Source organism: Anser anser (assembly GCF_964211835.1).
Source record: "Anser anser genome assembly, chromosome: Z".
NCBI lineage: Eukaryota > Metazoa > Chordata > Aves > Anseriformes > Anatidae > Anser > Anser anser.
In genome coordinates this window covers 70,753,529-70,763,040 of record NC_139723.1, presented here as the reverse complement: position 1 = coordinate 70,763,040, position 9,512 = coordinate 70,753,529, and the positions used below count along the sequence as shown (strand labels likewise).

The window sequence follows — 9,512 nt, the reverse complement described above, 5'->3', positions numbered from 1 at the left end:
CCCTCAGCAATTCCTCTTCCTGTCTACATCCAGTTTACCATTTAATTCTGAAGCTGTCCCTAAGGTAGAATTTACATATATACCATGTATCAGTAGCTCTTTTATTTTATTTTTTCCAATTTCTCTTTCATCTACATACACCTATTTGCCAAGGTGAGCCCCTTGTTCCTGTTCTGCCAGATTTTTCCCTTGTTCTGAACATTGCTAATTGCAACTATTTCCTTGTTATGCCTGAACTGAAAATAGTGGGAACATTTAGATTGTTTTTCTGTGGTACCAACACAGCTGCCCTCTTTTACCACTTTGTCTTAATCTGTGGCAGTGCTCAATGCAGAAGCTGGCTCAAGAGGTAAGAAATTAAATGACCTTTCCTAACCCATTCAAGAGAAAGAGATAGATGCATAATACGATGAGGCACTGCTGGTTTAGTTGTCTTATCCATCCCATGACTTGTTTCTTCTCATTCACAGAAGAGCCTGGTATGTTACTAGTAACGGTATTTATATTTTCTTTTTTTTTTCTCTTATCCTGTTTATGCTTTCAGTTTTCAATATATTAGTCTTCCTTCTTTTACAGTATCTAAAATCTGATATAAAGAATGTTTGTCCTTGCACATACTGACTCCTTGAAGATTATTTAGTTAGTCAGTTATACTAGAATAATGCACTTTCTGTTGTTTCCACATTTGTTCAGGAAGAGTATCAGTGACCTTGTTCACCTAAGGTAATATCCATCCGCTACCATTGTCTCTGAGTAATAAAACTACGGTTAACTTTAATTTATTTTCCAACTGTTTCAATACATGGTTGAAGATGACACAACATCTCATTACAAGATGTAGTTCTCTTGCTCAACAAAAAGAGGCTGCTAATGGTCTCTGCACCACTGGAATTGTAATACAGTTCTAGAAAGGCAGTGATGTATTTTCTAATTCTAAACACAGTAAAAAAGATGTTCTTGAATTGTTTTACTCAGAGGCCAAAAGAAAATCCCTTTTTCCTCTTTTGGTTTCTCCATATACCAAATATAAAAACAATGAAGTGGCCCGATCAAAGACAAAGTGCAAAAGATTTGTTGCTATGTACTCTAGGCTAGGTAAAAGAATGGAAAATTGTGAGTTGACTCTACTAAATACCTGAGACTTATAGAAGATGTTTCAGAGCTGACTACTTCACAAGTCAGCTGGAGAACTAACTCCTTATCTTATATTTTAGGCAGGTCATAATTGAAAGATATATAATTTATTACTAAAATACGTATTGTGTCCAGATTACTGAGTTCCAAATTATGCTTGATCTTTACTACTTGTAAATAGTAAAACACTAGTAACAATAACTCAGTGATTTAATGTTGAGTCTTTCAATAGAGGATAAAGCCCATCAGAAATATATATATATATTTATATTGCAAAAGTCTGAAATAAAAAGAGAGAAGGAAAAAAGGTTTGAAAACATGTTTGGAATAGTTATTGATATAGAACTATCTCTTTTTCTAACCTGATGTAGGTGTTCAAATCATGAAGGGTCTAGGGGGGAAGCTATTTTAGGAGCAGCTGAAGGCCCTTGGCTTGTTCAGCCCAGAGCAGAGCAGGCTGAGGGGAGGCATCATGGCGGCCTGCAGCTCCCTCATGAGGGGAGCGGAGGGGCAGGTGCTGAGCTCTGCTCTCTGGGGACAGCGACAGAACCCGACGGAACGGCATGGAGCTGGGACAGGGGAGGGTCAGGCTGGGTGTTAGGGAAAAGTTCTGCACCCAGAGGGTGCTCGGGCACTGGGACAGGCTCCCCAGGGAAATAAGTGCTTATGGTCCCAAGCCTGTCGGAGTGTTTGGATGACGCTCTCAGACACTTGGTCTGATTTTTGGGTGGTCCTGTGTGCAGCCAGAGTGGGACTTAATGATCCTTGTGGGTCGTTCCAGCTCAGGATATTCTGTGATTTTATGACTCAGTATTGGTGAGCCAAAAAAAAAAAAAAAAGCTGGGAATGAGTTTAAAACATTAAAACAGTGACTGTGCAGCATGTAAACTGTGAAAAGATAGAGTAAGAAAAAGTCTAATGGATCAGAACTGGCCTAAATGGTTCAATTGACTTAATTCCTAAACTGACCAGACAGTGTCTGTTTCAAAGTTTACTCTTGGATTTAATACTGCTGTTGAAGCAGTTACAAAACCATGTAGTTTGTTAGGAAGTATGAAATGTACCAGTACAAATCAAAAGCATGAAATCAATTTTCTAATTTTTATGAAGACAAGTCAAAAAGTTATTATTATGAAAGGTGATACAATTTAATAAGACCAAAAGGTCAGACATGCTGTCCTGGCTCACACATCACAAGCACAATCACAGCCCAACTCACTCAATGCTCACTAAGGAAAACGCTTGTGCATGAAGTTTAAGCATACAGTGAAGCAAAGAAGAGCTGAAGTTCCCTATCTAACCCATGAAGATGTGGGTGTCTTTCTGAAGGGTTATGGAGCTATCCTGTCCATCTATTTTAAGCATCAAAAATGTAGGCAGATATGACACTCTCTAAGTGAATCTAAGAAATCTTCCTCCTTATATCCCACTTCTTTTAGGAGTGCTACTTCTTTAAAAGTAGGCACAAATTAAATGCTTAAGGAAAATGGAATGAATCCATTTCTTCCATATTCTTCCTCTCTGTGTTACAGTGACATGGACACACCTTTGCCCTGTCAAAACCCTGCTTTTTTTTTTTCCTTTTTTTTTTTTTTTTTTAAAGGCAAGAAGACAACGACAGCTCCTGCTGGTCGCAGAAGTAATTTACCAGGAAGAGACCTATTTCTTGTATTCCGTCTTCCTTCAGGGATCACCATTTGTTTTAAATGGAGTAGAGGAACTTTGAATTTCCTTGATTGCCATGTGTTCTGCAATGCTTGCTGAGGTTTTACAGTTGAGAAGCTCAGTCTACAACATAATAAAACCCTAAGTGAGGTAGGACTACATATACGGGGAACTGTTGTGAAATATATACTTAAATCATACAGTCTCTTTTCAAAATTTTATCCATGTCTCCAGGAACAAACAAACAAACAAAAAACAGGAAGTGATATATGATTACCATGAACTGTAACAAAATCTAATATGTGTTTTCAAAGCTTAAAAAAGAGTTGGGCTACATAAATTTGGAAAATTGGACTGGGTAAATTTAAATCTCTGTTTCTAATTGATATCAGCTGCTAGAGCAAACTAGATTTGATCACTCAGTTTCAGATATCCTATCTCTGGAGTCAAGTATTTCTGAACTTTCCTTAGGTTTACATTTTGCTCTATCATTTGTTTAAAAATCTGATTCTTTAGAATTAAAAACAACAAACAAACAAAAAAACTCCAAATGAAGTTTTTTTTCCTTCTGTAGAAATCTTTTTTTTTTTTTTTTTCCCCACCAAGACTGTATACCATTCCTGCAGAAACTTTAAGATTCTTTAAAAGTATGTTCAAAATTAGGTGAAGGGTAAAATTATGAATTTCCCACTTGGAAGAAAGTGGCTTAAATTCTATCCAATTATTTGCCATGGCAACCAGCTAAACACAAAAAGGCTGGAATGGATGTAGAGTACTGCCTCTATAATCATCACTGTATGTCCTTCAAATCATGGATATGCAGCACCACTATCCCAATCTACTTCAGGGCCATAAGCCTACACAGTAATTATATGCTTTGGAACACTCCACTTAAGTGCATCAATAATATAGTGAGTGAACACGTTCTTTAATTCTGCACCTGTAAATGGAGAAAAAAAATAAAGAAATATTTCTATCAGAAGATGGGGAAAAAGGAAATTAGATGATTACATTATTTTTTAACCTACTTTCTGATATATCAAGTCCAGCAAATTGCTCATTTTAAATGATCTATAAATAATCAACAAGTAAAAATGTTGGCGGAGTATCTTTCAGAACTATGATACGTGCTTACAAAGAAAGTAAAAATGAGGGGTTCCAGATTAAGGGCTTCATCCCATCGGTTCTTTATTTTGCATAGGGCTTGCTTTGTTTCCATGACTTTGCAGGGGAGTAATTTCGAGTCACAGATGTATTTGGAATATGCAGAACAGTATATAATATAATGACATATGTAGGGTCCACCTTGACCTCCATACATGCAAGTCTATTGTGTTGAGGGTTACAGGGGAGGAACTGCCGTCCGAGTTTCAAATGTTTGAGGAGGTATGAGTTCCACTCTGGCTCTGTTATGGAGCTGTTATATTTCACCTGTGTGTGTGCCTGCTTGCCCTCCTGCTCTTCCTCTGCTCCATGTTTGGCTTCTGAACTCACCAGAGATGGTGCTGTCTCATGTTTCCAGTTTGTTCAGTGCTTTGCACAATGGACCTCCTTATGCCTGGATGTAGGTACTGGTACAAAACATGGTCAAGGTAAACTTGGGTTGACTTTGAAGTTTGTTGTTTCTGTTTCAGGTCTAAGAAAATCTTGTGTGTTCTTGTTGATTTTTCACAACCATATTAGTTAGCTCATAAAAAAGATAAAATTTCTCCCCATGATCTTGCATTCTTAGACTACCAACAGCTATTGTGATAATAATTATTGTTAATAATAATCCCTGAGACCATTAATGCTACAACTAGTCCTACTAACAGTAAGATGAATACAAAAATGGATATGACACAATTTTAAGGATTTGACTCTTGTTAAATATGTGTGGTTGGAGTGAGTGTCAAGTGTTAGTTTTGGAGCTACATACTTTGTATGAGCAAATGCGTGTTCATAATTGTAGTTTTTTTCTTAGACATGGAAAGAAAGAAGCCAACCCTATGGACAGCAGAACTGACAGGATTGAACAGCTCTCCAGCACACCAAGGCATTTTAAGGGAATTAAAATAATAATAAAAATAATAAAAATTGAAAAATCTCTCAGCTGTATAGGACATATTAATCCTACCCCAATGTCTCAACTAACACACCAGCTTCTAAAAATGCTTTTTATTCTGGTGAGTTACCATAACTAGAATGCAAAAAAAAAATAAATAGAATGAACTGCGAAAAGTTTTATCTATGCGTCTCTCCTATGTCTATGGCAAGGCATTAGAAAATGTCACAGCCTATGTATGCCTCCTGAATATAAGCAAGAGTATACCATAAGAAATCCATTAACGCTGGTGCTTATGTCTAAATCTCCCCTAAAGTAACAGTCTTTATTTGTATACTGTTCTACCAAAATGAGACATCTGAAAATTAAATAAAATTGTTTAATATTTGCTCAGGCTGTTTTCACATTTAACAATATTATAGAAGTAAAAAACAAAACAAAACAAAAAACTTTAAAGCTTTAAAGACAAATAATTTATGTAGTTTAGTCTGAAAAAAAAAATAAAAAGTGGATCTTACTTGATTACTACTCACAAATTTTTTATAATAAAAAATTGTGAAGGAACAGTGTTCCAATTAGATATACATTTTACCTAGTAGAAACTTTGCTTTCAGTGCTTCAACACAATGCATTTTGTGTGTGAGGAAAACCGTCATTTTTATGAGGCAATTTGAACTGCCTGTAAAACTGTTGGGGGCAAAAACGGTTAGATTTTTAACAACTCTGAGTCAAGAAGAATATTTGTTTCTTTCACTGACAGTTGTCATTGTTCCATGTAAAAATGGAACCTGATTTACTCAAGTAAATACAAAATCAACCATCAAACGCATATAATTTTACTCTACCTGTATTAAAACTGACCTCCGTGATTTTTTTTCTGTCCAAGTACACACGAATCAGTCGGTGTAGAATCCCTGCAAGCATAACTATAGTGATCATATAGAAATGATATCTCATATACATTCTCAATTTTATTCTGAAGAATCTTAAGATATTTTACAAGCCACACTTTAAAAAAAAATAAAAATCATTGAAAAACAGGAAAGAAAGTTACACTTTCTTAAGTGAGACATCAAAGATGATGCTGTGCTTCATGTGTTCTCCAAAATCATAGTCACAAAGTAACCTCCATGTCTTACAGGAAGAGGTCATGCAGAGGAAGAGGACTTTACTTCTTCCAGTTTATTCAAGTGCCATATGACCCCTGTTTATAAGCCTTATAATTTCCTTGTGAGATGACTTGGTGTTCTTTCTCTCCTTTTCATATACTCGCTTATTTACTATATCCCCACACCCTTGCTTTAGCCCTGGGCTGGTGACTCCTCCAAAGAAATCATCTGGGCATGCTGTCCACCTCCCACCAGCAACTACAGCCATCGCATTGTCAGCACCAGGTTTTCTATAGAGCCATGCACCTAAGCAGCAAGTGTCTCCTGGACCAGGCAGTAGGTGATATTGGGAGAGACACCCAGCTCTTGGGGCTACAGTGATTCCAGGCAGGAGTTCATCCAGCTCGCAACTCAGACCCAGCCATGGAGCAGGGATGACAACAATTGTGTCATGCTGGTCAGGCAGGCTGTGAATGAGAGATCACATCAGTAGATTTTAATTTGTTGCCTGATAGCAAATGCACTTGAAAATCCAAATTACTGGTTTTGCTACAAATATGCTCAATGTGTTTTTATGTTTTATTCTCTGTTGTTATATGCAGAGTTCTACAGCAAGATCCTCATAAGTACTGTCTTCCTGTTAATTATCACTACCATAAAGAACACAGTAGACATAAAGTACTGCAAAAGTTTAAGGACAACCATACTTAGTTAAATTTCTTCAGTAATAATGTTGAGGTGTATGAAGCATATAGGCATACCTAAAACTTGCTCGTATGAGAAGAACCTACTTTACTTCACTTTTGTTGTTGTTGCTATGGTAAAATAATGAATGTTTATGAATGATTGCTTTTGGTGAATGTTTATTACTTAGTTACAGTGGAAAATATAGGGGAAGAAGTAGAAAGAATTACCAAAAAAGATTTGAAGAGAGTTGTTGCCCTATGACTTGCATATTTTTTTCTATGACCAAGATAACTCTCTGTATCATCAAGCAGGCTCTGCATCTGTAATTGACATTAATAAGTGACATTAGTCAAACTATGTTGCTTTTATGAATTTATACACAGACACATGAAACAAAATTTCTACCAAGCACTTAGAAATGTGGGCCACTTTACGTTAATGTAACATCCATGCAGACATGCCAACCTTGGATATTTATATATATAAAAAAATGATGTTAAAAATGAAGTGTAACTGTCAATTATTAAAATGCCATAGCAGGATAATCTCAAACTTCCTTCCCCTTTTCCATTACCAAAACCTAAATCTCAGAAATTTACAGTAAGAAGTATTAATAGTGACATTTCTTTCAGTGAGGAGAAACATTTCTTATTTCTTATTATCAAAACCTGTAGCTTTAGCTCATTTTGAAAGAAAAATGAAAGTAACAGAGAAGAGCAAAACTGGAATAAATAAAGGATCCTGCAATGAGGTTTGACAATACCAAGCGTTCACCTTGCGTGGATTTGCAGAGATCAGCTGTAAGCCACCACAACTGCAAAGTTTGCTGTAGGAGTACTGGTAGGCTCAGGGCTATGGCAATACAGATGATGCTCCTGTAATAACAAATTAAAGGTACACACAGCAGGGAAGTAGAGGTAATATTTGAGATCCACGGTCCAAATGATTCTAAATTTCAAGCTCTTTGCACTCTAGGGCAGTAATTGTTAATATTAAAGTAAAGTAACTATTAATACTTGCCAGATCACTTAATTTGTATACCTCTGTAATCTTAATTACAATCTCAGGAAGAATATCACCTTTTGTACAGGCAGAATGTTCTTTGAATAAAGAATAAAAGAAATCAGATCTATAGGAATTATCTCTTGGTGTCATCTAGTGGTTACATTCCCATACTGCAAAAAGAAAATTTTTTGTGGACTTATTTATTTAAATATATATATACACACACACAGGCACACACACACACATATAAAGTATGTTTGTTTCTGACTGAGTGGAGTAAAGGGAGCTTCCATTTTTAGCAGACAAGGCAAGGTTAGCCTTTCTCTGCTCTTCATCCTGGCCTTTTTGCTGTGTCTTCTTATGAGGTCAAGACACATTGATAGAGAGCTCAGTTAACACACACTGGTGTGAAGGTGCTGTCTGCTGCCCCATTTAGGCTGCATGACTGAGCGACTGGGTGTTGTGAAAGGACATCCTCTGCCAACAGACAAGGTATTTCCTTATGGCTGACTGAGTCATGCTCAGGGGATGCTGACAGATTGAAATGACATGCTATCAATCTGATTGACCATGGCACTGGAGAAAGACTCAGAACAAAAAACAAGCATACCCTGACCCTCTTGCCAGCTCTCTCCTCTTCTCCGTGTACTGTCCTGAGAAGGTGACAATCTTGGCTAACACCAGAACAGGTGGCACTGCAAGACACGCTTGGATATACAGGTACTGAAGTGTCATTTGAAAAAAAATAAAAAATAAAAAGACAATAATTTTTAATATAACTGTATTATTATATATGTATATATATTATATGCAATTGGAACAGGCAATAAACCTCTGCTTAGAATGGTAATGGATTAAAACCCACAAATTTTGTCAGAGACACCAGTCAGGCATACACATGATGTCCAGACTTAGAAGTCCTTTATCAGGAAGAATAACCATTGTAAGACCCCACTTGGAGTACTGCATCCAGGTCTGGGACCCCCAGCAGAGGGACATAGACTTGTTAAAGCAGATCCAGAGAAGAGCCTTGAGGATGATCAGGGGGCTGAAGCACCTCTCCTATGAAGACAGGCTGAGAGAGATGGGGTTGTTCAGCCTGAAGAAAAGAAGTCTTCGGGGAGACCTTACTGCAGCCTTTCAGTACTTAAAGGGGGATTGTAAAAAAATGGAGATCAACTTTTTTCTCAGTCAGATAGGACTGAGTAAATAATAGGACAAGAGGGAATGGTTTAAAAATAAAAGGGAGGAGATTTATATTAGAGGTTAGGAGGAAATTCTTCAGTCAGAGGGTGGTTAGACACTGGAGCAGGTTGCCCAGAGAAACTGTGGATGCTCCATCCCTGGAGGTGTTCAAGACCAGGCTGGATGAGGCTCTGGGCAACCTGATCTAGTGGGAGGCATCCCTGCCCATGGCAGTGAGGGCTGGAACTGGATGATCTTTAAGGTCCCTTCCAACCTAAGTCATTCTATATTTCTATGATTATGCCAGTGAATTTTCTATATGTGTTAAAACAAGTTGTGTTGCCACATGAAAGGGAGATGTATAGCCCTAAAAAGCTGTGATTCCAAAGAGAAAAGGCTGAAGGAGGTTTCATCACTGAGTCAGTAAACTCTGTATTTCCTTTCTAAGCCAAGATTTCCAAAGTTCATACTGATATCATAATAAATGTTCAGATATTCAGAAAAGTTTTGTCTGCAGTGTTATCCACTGATTTTGGTAGGGCTTACTGAGTGTTCAGCCTCTACAACAGTATTTTTAATAGTGATGATATCTACTTTTTATTGCTTCCTAACAACTTCATTAGTGCTTTACTCAGCTGTTTATGAATCTATATATGGGCTCTGTCACCCATACTTCGAAGTAT

General features: G+C 37.1%; 1 long non-coding RNA gene across 1 annotated transcript; it reads left to right on the top strand.

Annotated features, from left to right (window-relative positions):
* Positions 1–351: 351 nt before the first annotated feature.
* LOC310890091 lies at positions 352–6,310 on the top strand. Its single transcript, XR_014577016.1, has 3 exons — positions 352–479; positions 2,738–2,949; positions 4,763–6,310. It is a non-coding gene; the product is annotated as an uncharacterized lncRNA (long non-coding RNA).
* The last annotated feature ends 3,202 nt before the right edge of the window (positions 6,311–9,512 follow it).